Raw genomic sequence first — 11753 nt, 5'->3', positions numbered from 1 at the left:
TCTCTCTCTCTCTCTCTCTCTCTCTCTCTCTCTCTCTCTCTCTCTCTCTCTGTCTCTCTCTCTCTCTCTCTCCCTCTCTCTCTCTCTCTCTCTCTCTCTCTCTCTCTCTCTCTCTCTCTCTCTCTCTCTCTCTCTCTCTGTCTCTCTCTCTCTCTCTTATTAAAAGTACACAATTGATAAAATGATTCGGCAAGTACGGATCTTTCGGAATGTACGGGTTTCCGTTAAAACAGGGAAGATTGGAAGCACTGTAACAGAATGGACCCAATCGCAAATCCCTTAGTATTGACACCTTTATTGGTAAGGCGGTAGAACAGGTCCAAAACTGGTAACTACCGAAAAATTGGGAGATTTAGGCTGCCCTGCTGATGGAAGTATGTTCTCAGTTTCACAGACTCTTTTTATAGTGAAGAGAAGCACATTAAATGGCCAGAAATAAATTCGTGCAGGAAAATAACAAGACATGAACGAAAAGAACACCATAGAGAAAAAGAACCTAACTGTGGTGCCCTCCAACCACCTGCTAAAGACCTTTTTTATTAGTGATTGGGAGGGATCACAAAAATTTCGAGGCTGACCCGATCCACCCGGAAAAATGACGTTGAGCACGTTTTCCAGCTACCTAGTAACTAGGAACTCTGTAGAGTGAACCAAACATTTTACCAGATCCTAGAACACTCAGAAAAGTTCTCAACTTCCTGTGAAACATAGAGTGCAAACAGCCCACAAAGCGTTCAAAAGACTTTATTATCCCACAGGGGAATTTTTTCTAGGCTGTGCAGGACAGTAAAAAACACATGCAGGTATACATAGAAATTTCAATATTACTCTAATTAAAATTCAATATGAAAAGAGAAGCAAAGCTGACAAAATGTACATATCATATCAGATACATCATTCAACCACATGCAGGAATTTATTTACAAGACCTTTAGAGTTATACAAATACATATTCGAAAGAGCAATACACACTGGCGCTTATTCTAACAATAACCTTATGCTAGATGGTAAAAAAACAAACAAACTGACCAGATCTTTCGCTGACAACAGTCAAGTATCCTTTCCCTCCTGGGTGAAGTGGGAAAATTCGTGTAAAGTGCCTCTATCCTAAGACCACAACGCTAAGTCCCTGGTGGAGTTCGAACACGACATTTCGGTTGCAAGCCCAATAGCAAACTGTAGAGGTTAGATGATCTCTCTCTCTCTCTCTCTCTCTCTCTCTCTCTCTCTCTCTCTCTCTCTCTCTCTCTCTCTCTCTCTCTCTCTCTCTCTCTCTCTCTCTCTCTCTCTCTCTCTCTCTATCTCTTTCTATCTGTATATATATATATATATTTATTACGTGTCTGAACCGTGGAGGATATTATATACAACTGGGTTGGGAACAAGCTGAGAGAATTTAAAGGCAGATGTCCGAGAGAGAAACCGACACCCAGTAAGGGGATAGGGTTACTAACATTTTAAGGAGGTCGCCGACAGCATATAACACAAAATACATCATGCACATAGTATATCATAATATATTATATTTTTTTAAACTGTTATCTGACATAATATATAGACTCTCTCTCTCTCTCTCTCTCTCTCTCTCTCTCTCTCTCTCTCTCTCTCTCTCTCTCTCTCTCACACACACACACACACACACACACACACACACAGAGAGGCACACACACACACACACACACACAAACACACACACACTAACAAACGCACACACACAAACATACTTGCACATACACACACGTACACACACGTACACACACGTACACACACGTACACACGTATTCATACACACACACACATAAACATACACACACTTACATACACTGAGAGAAAGAAAGACAAAATTAAAGAGGGAAAGATAGAGAGACAGAGAGAGTGGAGGAGGAGAGAGAGGAGGAGGAGGAATAGGAGAAGGAGGAGGAGGAGAAGGAAAAAGAGGAGGAGGAGGAGGAGGAGGAGGAGCAGGAGGAGCAGGGAGAAGAGGATACCGACGACGGTGACGACGACGAAAGAGGTGGAGCAGAAGGAAAAGAAGGAACTGATTGTTATTGTACGAAAGTTGGAGGTGGGAGTGCTAAACATGTAGAAGAAGGAGACCACAAAAGGGAAGGAGTGTGGTGATCAAGGAAGTAAAAAGGGAGGGAGAGAAGGTGGGAGGAGGGAGATGAGAAGGAAGGAGGTAGAGAGGTAGAGAGGAAAGGCTTAGGTTTACATCATAAATATCACAGGTGCAAGCTCTGACACACTGACACACATTTTAAGGCTATTTTCAGGTGTGAAAAAATCTCCAAATCCTTGTCCTGGCTATTTATTTCTGCCCTGCGGCTTCTTCATCACATACCTCGCTGTGTAAGCCTATACATGCAGTAAAAAGGAAAGAGGACATAAGCCACAGCGCACGAACTGTCGTTAGTGAACCGGAACATGTCAAGACATGTGTTCGTCGAAAGAGATCGGTTATATCAATTGTATATTATAATCATACATTCAATGTATATTATACATTACACAGTCGAACCTGTGTAAGAGGGCTCTCGTGGTTTAGAGGTATGGTGTTTGCCTCTCTTTCAATACGTCCCGGGTTTGAAACCTGACAACGACGGAAAGTTTCTTTTCTTAAAAAAAAAGAAAGAAAGAAAAAGAAGAAAATTTCGCCTCCCACCTTTCCTGATCTCTAGGCATGTTCTGCCGTCAGCTTTCTTCTCCACTTTCAGCCCCTTCCCTCCACCTCCCCCCCCCCCCCCACCAGCTTGCCCCCTTCTCTTTCTGCTGCCTTTCTACTGCTACTCCTTGGTTCTTTCTTGCAGCTGTCTTTCAGCGACACCCCTGATCTTAGGGCAGGGAAGATCTAACAACTAGCCTTCTTGGAGAAGGGCGAAAAAATCTCAGAGGTCCCTTGGACAAGTTGCCCACGTTAAAGTAAAGATCCCTTGGTAGTCCTAAACTCGATAAGAGTAGGCTTCGGCCGCCTATCGGGCAAAATTCAAAATTAATTTCCACCATGCTGAAAATGCGTCTTGTGTTCTGCACGCTCACATAGATCTATTGCTGTTGCGAGCGCCGTAAAAAAAAAATTTTTTTATATTTAAAAAAGAGAAAGGATCTGTGTAAGACGGAATCGCAAGGGAGCCAGAAAAAGATCCACCTTAAACAGTTTCCGTCTTAGACAGGGGAATTTGAGGGGAAATAAAATAGTAGTGGTGGGGGGAGGGGGGTGTTCAGAGGCCCAGCCGGTAGGATCAAGGGATCAAGGGTCGCTTGTCTTGTCGGTAAGCAGTGATCAAAACTTTACACCCCTCAAGAGCTATTCCCAGCCTCTCTGATAACGGCACGCGTCAATCCTCCATTGCCACCAGTGCTTGCATCTCATAGGACAACTGTCTGGCCTATTAATAACAAGGTATACCTAAAAACAAAAACGTCTGAACATCTCCTTTGCCTCCAGCCTTCAACCCGTAGCCCCACCCATCGATGTAATAAGCACAGTCAACCAATGCCAACCCTCCCGTGCATGTAACAACGATACAAGGAACTCTTCTTCTCGGCGGGCCGAACGATTAATGCGGCAGGCATTGGTCAAACTAATTTCACACCTCTTGCCTCTGGCTACACCCAGAAAAGTTTCCGTGCTGGGGCTGACCATCTGCACGGCGGAGAGCTCACAAGGTCCATGGGTAACATATCTACCTTCAAGTCACACACCCCCTACTCTTGTTCCTCGCCTGGTGTCATGGCGTAAAGGTTAGAGCCTTGGCTTTCTCAGTAGAGCGGATGGAACCAAACTTGATAGTTTTGTTTCAAATCAGGGATGAGTGGGCAAAGCATTTCCGTCTTAGGGTACCCACCCACAGATCACGAACATTTTGAATTGGAAAAAGTTCCGTTACAATTAGAATCTGTCTGTTTCCGTGAGTAATTGTAAACCCACAGGGTCGGGGAAAAATTAGTCGTGCTAAGCCAAAAAGATGGCACTAAATAGGAAGCAATAATATTTTTGTGGTGGTGGCGCAAGAGAAAACTATCGCAAAAGCGCCGCAGATTTTGGATTCACCCCATTTTTTGAACAGCGGAAACCATTAGGCGAGTGTCGCTTGATAGATTAAGTATGAAGTACTTGCAGTCGATTAGAAATGCTTAGATCTAGAATATCTCAGAATGCAAATGAGAACTGTCGATTGTCTGCTTGAGATGTGCCAAGCAGGTCTACAATACAAAGTACAAAGAGAGGACACGAACTGGAAAAAAGCAGTATCGCCAGTTCTGAAAATTCGAAATCGCATGTGTAGAGTGTGCGTGCTTGTTCAAAGGGAAAAGTGATGTCCCCTTATCGACGGACAACGGAAAAAATAGTGCAAGCGATACGGAATTTTTTGCGTCACTTTCCGTTACTCAAGTTACTGTCCGTTGGGTGGTGTGTGGGCGCAGAGCAAGGAGTTTAGAACTACTTTTAATCTCCTTGGCGCAGAGACAGCCGCAATACAATGTTGGGAGGAATCTGTTGCGTTATTCTTTTGGTACTAGGAAAAAATTCGTCCCGTTGTTTTGTTTCCCGTGGTCTGTGGGCGTGCACCTTAGGCGGGTTTCAGTTGTACAGAAGTAATTATACAGGGATTTATTAAGGGGGGAGTTCGAGATTCTGTTGTGACAGGTTTCCGATACATAAATATATAAACACCAACCCTCTCTCTCTCTCTCTTTCTCTCTCTCTCTCTCTCTCTCTCTCTCTCTCTCTCTCTCTCTCTCTCTCTCTCTCTCTCTCTCTCTTCTCTTCTCTACCTCTTTCTCTCTCTTTTTCTCTACCTCTTTCTCTCTTTTTTTCTCTACCTCTACCTCGCTTCTCTTTTTATATCTTTCCCCTCTTTCTCTCTATTGATATCATGTATTTCCCAATCCCTCCTCTCTCAATCTCCCTCTCCCTCTTCATCTATCTCCCCTCTTTCTCTCTTTGTCTTTGTCTCTTCCCATCTGTCTCCTCTCTACCCCTCTACCTTCTCTCTCTCTCTCTCTCTCTCTCTCTCTCTCTCTCTCTCTCTCTCTCTCTCTCTCTCTCTCTCTCTCTCTCTCTTTCTCTGTGTGTGTGTCTCACTCACTCTCCTCCCACCTCTCCCATGTTAAATTTAAAGGAAGACCAATTCTCCTTACCCAGCAAGACTCTAACAAACTACTCTCTAAGCCCCTCAAAACGTTACAAAGTATTCACAGTAGTGTTTCTAGTGTTCTAGATCACGTCGCACTGGGGACTGCTGGGTCGATACTCAGTCCCGTGGTTTTCTCTTTACTGTCTTTCTTCAGCCATTATTTTGTCATCATCGACTGTGCGACACAATTACATGGTTTATAAATAGGATCAACGATGAATTCCAGCACTGACAATTTTTTTCTCACGTATTTCCAAGTCATCGGGAAATGGGGAAAAGGGGGGAGGGGCGGATAGAGGTTGCCACGTGTGTGTATGTGTGTGCGTGTGTGTGTGTGTTTGTGTGTGTGTGTGTGTGTGTGTGTGTGTGTGTGTGTGTGCGCGCGCGAGTGTGTGAGTCAATGTTTGTGTGTGTATGTGTGTGTGTATGTGTGTGTGTGTGTGTGTGTGTATGTGTGTGTGTGTGTGTGTGCATGTGCGCACGTGTGTGTATGTGTATGTGTGTGTGGGTGTATGTGTGTGTGTGTATGTGTGTTTGTATTTGTGTTTGGGGGGGGGGGGGGGGGATTGTTCTGCTTTGCTTTGGTTTGATTTGGTTTGGCTTTTTTTGTTGTTGCTGGATTTGTTGTTGTTGTTGTTGTTTGTTGTTGTTTTTTTTGTTTTTCGTTGGTTTGTTGTTGTTGTTGTTGTTGTTGTTTTTTTGGGGGGAGGGGGTTGCATGCATTTTATCTAGTGTTAAAAACGTACTTTTATTTCCTTTTAAAGTCTGTCGCGTCTTCATGCTTTCCCCAGGCTCCACAGACATCTTGCGTCGACATGTTATTGTCATGACCCCCTCTCTTTAGTTTAGTTTTAGTAGAGGTTTTACGGCGCTCGCAACTGCATAAGGTCATATGAGCGCCAGAAGATCAGAGTACGTGTTAGAAGAGAGAAACAAACATAAAAAAGAAGAAGGGGAGATAAGGAAGATAGATGTTTGATAGGAAAGAAGGAGCAAACCACACCAGAGCACCCGCCAACCGCCCACACCCCCTCTCTAATTACTGTAAATATTTTACGTTGCCATGGGAGGCGGGCTACTTCGACCCAGCCTGTCAGAGCCAACCGAGACTAAAGCAAGATACAATGATATCTCAGAAGACAGATTATTGAGATACTCCATAAAATAACTCCCCTACACGGGATCGAACTCAAATCTTCTGTTTGCAATAGTGAAGAGCCAAGGCGCAGGTTTTATTTAACTGAAATGACCAAAATACATCATGCACAGTCGAGCCGGTTCTAATGGCCACCTGTATAAGACGATCACCTATACAACAGCCACTCGCCATTTAATTGCCCCATTTCGGTTGTTGACGGTTGTCGGTTTTGTTCATTGTAACGGAACTGTGTAAGACGGTCACCTGTCTAATGTAGCCACTTTTCTCTTTGACAATGGGTGGCCGATTTAGACAATTTTAACTGCATAAATATATAATATACTCACGTACGATGATCTAATTTTTTAAGAAGCAGGTCGTAGATTAGAATGTACATGTATTACAAAAACCCCTCCCTCATCCCCGTCCCCACCTCTCTCCAGCGAGGTTTAAAAGTTACGCTCCACTGAACACTAGGAAGTCCAAGTCCAACCAGAGATCGAGAGGTACAACGTGACACACGTGATCATAACATACAGCTAGGCTGTCTATAAGTAGATCTGCAGTGCGAAGATAGCCAATGCTAAGACCTCCGCGGGGGATATTGGCTCCAGTACAATGACCTCAGATTGTCTCTTTGTTCCAGTACCACCTCCTCAGTCTTCTTTCCTTCTTAACTCTCTCCTTTTCTTGGCTGTCTTCTTAGAGGGTGATTGGTTAGCGCTCTGGAATTGGAATGGTTTGCTCCTTCTCTCCTACCAAACATCTATCATCCTTATATTATCTCCCCTCTTTCTTTTCTCTGTATGATACTGTCTAGTACAAACACCTCTAATCTTCGACCGGCACTTGTATGATGACCTATTTGTATGGCAAATGCAGTAAAACTCTTACAAAACTAAACAAGACGATCTTCTTGTCACTGGGCCAACAAACAGAATGGGATACTTCTCTACGCTGGATCGAACTAAATTCTTTTGTTTGTAACAGTGAAGAGCTCAACCACCACAATGAAGTGCCAGAGTCTGAGGGGTTATTATTGTTGTTGTTGTTGTTGTTGTTGTTAGTAGTGGTAGTAGTAGTAGTAGTTGTAGTAGTAGTAGTTGTAGTAGTAGTAGTAGTAGTAGTAGTAGTAGTAGTAGTAGTAGTAGTAGTAGTACAGTTATTATTATTATCATTAACAGTATTATTATATGATCTGTGTGTGTAAAAAAAAGCGTTAGTAAACTCATATCGGCCTAAGGATAATATCAGAGGCAGTGTACGTTAACTGTTAACTTAAACACATCTCAGTTAAGTGGGCACTCACCTGTCCTGAAAGCGGACATACAAGCACTCCACTTTCACGAACGACGAAGACGAAAAAGGTGAAGATCGAGACGTTATTTGTGTTTCGTTCAGATCTAGACTACCTGTTTGGAGAACGTCTCGCTTGAGATCCCATCGACTTCGCCCTCTTCGCAGCGTGAACAAACAGCGAACACACGGGACAGCGCAGAGTGCAGAGCACCCCACTCGGCCCACTCCACTCGCGGCTGGCCTTGTACTTGTACATTTATTTTTATTTCAGAATCGCGCACGATTCATGCCAGCAAAGTCCTAGTTAACGGCAAGGCTAAAGTTCAGAATGGCGTACTTTCGTTTATTAATGTTTTATACCCCCGCTGAAAACATTTGCACCATACAGGTGGATGGTCGGCGGGTGCTCCTGGTGTGTGTACTTTGCTCTTTCTTTCCTATTAAACAGCTACTGTCCTTACCTTCCCCTCCTTTTATGTGGTTATTACTCTCTTGTAACACCTTTAGGAGTTTAATCTTCGGCACTTATTTAGTTATATTGTGTGGCAAGTGCCGTAAAACTCGAACTTAAAAAAAAGCACCTTTCAGAAGACAGGCCCAATATGGCCAGTTCTAGCTTTGTAATGTCGTGGGATACGTCCTAGCAAACTGATTCAACAAAAATATCTCCCCTTTATAAGAACTTAAACTCATACCTTTTTTCTGCAAGTCGAAGTGCTGACCATGACACCGATCATGCGTCCTTTTTTTAATAGCATTTTTATCTTCATTAATTCCTAATTGATGGGGAAAAAACATGCATACATTGTTGACATAACAATACTTTATAAACATAACAATGTATGCACCCATTGTAAACAGAACAATACAGATGACTACTATTTTAGACGTAATTATCTACAAAACAAGGTTCCAACATGTTTTCTTTGATGTTATCCAAAAGCGGGTCAAGAAAAAAAGTATGTGGGCTGTATATATATAGCATACACCTAAAACATAAGATTTGATATATTTTTTCTCAACACCTCACCCTTACTTACACAAAAATCACGGTTCAGCAGACGGGTGAGTATTTTTTTAGACTCACGTGGAGGCGTGTAGACTGCCGTGGGATGAAATTTACAAGCTTACATTGGTGTGGACAGGGTGGTATCGATGTCTCAAAATGAATTAGAAGGCTAGGTTACTGTAAATTATTTTTGTGATGCTACGTATGTACCCAAACAGTGTTGTCTTTTGTTTGTTGCTTTAAAAAAAAAAAAAAGACCAAAATGGAGAAACTTTTTAAAAAAATTACTGGATTAAGATTTTTATTAAAAGATTATTTGTGTTTGGTTCTTGGCCTGTAGGAGTACCATGCAACGTTTCCTGGGTGTTGGTAAATTGATAAAAGTGCTAGGATTTTTTCCTCTACCGATCCGGCGATCCGTACGCCCTGGGGTCATTTTGTACCCCCGGGGTTGTATAATTCACATTTTAGAATACTTCTAGTGCGAAGATCTCTTTGAAACTTTCAGTATTTCTCAAAAAATCATTTTGACACACTGCTATGCAAAGCGTACGGATCGGATTAACGAGTAAATTTCCGCTTTGGAAAGTTGTGGCACAGAGTTCCCCACGTTGTGTGGATACTGAATACGATTGTAAAACACGACGTACGGACGAAAGTGGACAGGCTTAAAGCATAATTTCCATTCGCTATGATTTGAACTGGCTGTCAGCAAGTACTTGTTACGTCGGTTCACTACAGACGCGGCTTATCACTACGGGGATCAAAATGAACTTGGATTTTAAAAAAAGTTTGCGGTTGGTTTTTCCATCTGGACCAAGGCCAAGAGAAATCGTACTCAACTGAGAGAAATCGCACCCAACTGACTTTTTTTTTTCTTTTTCTCACGTCTTCGGCGAGCTGGAATTTTTTGAACGTTTACATTTATATTATATATAATACATTTTTACATTTTAAAAATGATAGAGGCCGGTGAACGTGATGTATTTTGGTAGACCTTCGTCTTGGTAGTGAAGGACAAGGGTTTAATTCCCGTAGGAGACAGAAGTACTTTATCGAAAATCTGTCTTTCTGCCAGGTGTATCCCACACTGCTCAGGTTGACCTTGACGGGCAGAGTTGAGGCAGCCCGCCTCCAATAGGATAATATAAACTGTATCTAAATCTAAGGGTGAAGCAATACGTGCACCATCACTGGGGCAACTGCCGTTTTGGGGTTCTCATTTTGTTTATTTGTTTGTTTGTTTGCTTGTTTGTTTGTTTGTTTTTGCTTGTTTGTTTTTTTTACTTTTTTGTTTTGTTTTGTTTTGTTTGTGTGTGTGGGTGGGGGGGGGGGGGGTTATGGTGCAGAACATACCCTTTCAGGTAATATACATATAATAAGCTTCATCCCAATACAAATTGAAAACCATTGTATTATTCAGCATTTATATCATAGATGTTTCCGATATCTTACTCCTGTCATTATATAGCTTTTTAAAATAGGAGGCAAACGGCACGGGATTTAATAAGATAAATTCCTTTTTTTTACTAAATTAATGTATACACATAACGCAAAGTGGTATAGCTCGGCGCCAAAGAACCAAGGAACCCCCCACGAGAATTTCATAACATTAATTGATTTCGGTAACAGCTGAACGTGCTCTGGGTTTCAAAGTACAAAAAATATTCGGGTTAAAGTCAGTTTTAACGTTGGTTTATTACTTGAAAAGACAAATGCCTGTGACTGAGAAACTTGTTTCCTTTAACCTGTCTTGCATTGAGAGTGTTCGAAATACGAAGGACTGTTCGGTGGACTTTAGTTCTTGGATGAAATAAATGTAGATCTATATATGCGTGTGTGGCATTGGTGTGGCTAGTTAAACAATCACTGTTGTTTGTGTTCGAATTTTTTACAAAGGAGGCAGGGGGGTTAAAGTACAAACGCATATATCATTTCAGATTTTTAAAAACATTCTGTGCCTAAAACAGTTGCTAAAAAAAATAAAAAAGATCGATATTAATTTTTTTTAAAGTCAAGAAAAAAAACATAAGTAAAAAAAATTCTTCTTGTTTTTTTAAAACCTTGTTGTCATTCTCCCCACTTCTTTTTTTTTTTTTTTTTTTTGGAAGAGAGTACACAAGCGCCAGCATTTTCCTTGTGTCCAAATCAGTAGTCAAGTTTTTAAAAATCAAATAACTTACCCTTGCATCACATGGCGATTTATGCCACGAAGCATAACAGCCAAAACAAGCAAACTAATAAAGGCATTGCAAAAGTATGCGAATGACCAGAAGTCATCTCTCATAAGTGAAGTTATGAAAATGTGACAACATGCCCAACCTGAAACGCTTCATTAAAAATAGCTTGATCTTCACAACCAGAAAGGTGCCTTAGCCACGAAATTGTGGAGAAAATCCATCTATAAAATAATATCATTTTTATTGTATTTTTATTCGAGATACCTGTAAAAGAAATACATTTAGCCTGAGTTAGGATCAGCCTTTGGAATGAAATCATGTAGGTAGTAGGTTCTCATTTATTTCTCTTCCAAGGCGTGAGTGGAAGTTTTCAAAACGCTAGCTTGTCAGTGAGAGTGCCATGGAGAGGTGTGATGACTTAGAAAGTGCTGGACAAACAAGGTAACCAAAAAAAAAAAGAAAGAAAGAAAAGAAAAGAAAAAGAAAAAGAAAAAAAAAACTGCGGACGTTTTCGTTTCTATGCTCGTGTGGTACATAATGTAATTTAATTTTGATGCATTGCATTTAAGGTATCTGTCTTTTCAATTATACGTTTAATTACAATGCATACTCATACTTTTCCATCTTTTCCTCTTCCCCAACTTCCTCCTCCTCCTCCACCTCTCTCTTCGATCGCCACCCGGATTCGAACCAGGGACCTTTAAATGAGAGGCGAACACCTCTATGCCACGAGAGCCCCTTTCCATCTCTGTAATTCTCTTTCATTCTTTCTTTGTTATTCTTTCTCTTTTTTCTTTTGTCTTCACTGTCTTTTCCTTTCTCCCTGTCTATGTTTCTCTGTCTTACTGTCTGTCTGTCTCTGTCTGTCTGTCAGCCTGTCTGTCTGTCTGTCTCTCTCTCTGCATCTCTCTCCTCTCTCTCTCTCTCTTCTCTCTCTCTCTCTCTCTCTTTCTCTCTCTCTCTCTGTATGTGTGTGTGTGTGTGTGTGT

General features: G+C 41.7%; 1 protein-coding gene across 2 annotated transcripts in view; it reads right to left on the bottom strand.

Annotated features, from left to right (window-relative positions):
* Positions 1 to 7790, bottom strand: part of LOC101862706 (membrane progestin receptor alpha) — a 22727-nt gene extending 14937 nt beyond the window's left edge. The window contains exon 1 of one of the 2 annotated variants that reach the window (XM_005091807.2): positions 7586 to 7790. The gene's annotated coding sequence lies outside the window, so the exon portion shown is untranslated. Of the gene's footprint in view, positions 1 to 1029; positions 1158 to 7585 lie in introns of those variants that run through there. The other variant, XM_005091808.3, reaches the window with a different exon arrangement.
* Positions 7791 to 11753: the final 3963 nt, after the last annotated feature.

This window comes from Aplysia californica, unplaced genomic scaffold, assembly GCF_000002075.1.
Source record: "Aplysia californica isolate F4 #8 unplaced genomic scaffold, AplCal3.0 scaffold00036, whole genome shotgun sequence".
NCBI classification, from domain to species: Eukaryota; Metazoa; Mollusca; class Gastropoda; order Aplysiida; family Aplysiidae; genus Aplysia; species Aplysia californica.
Note: the sequence above shows the minus strand (reverse complement) of the source record. Positions and strands in the feature narration are given on the sequence as shown.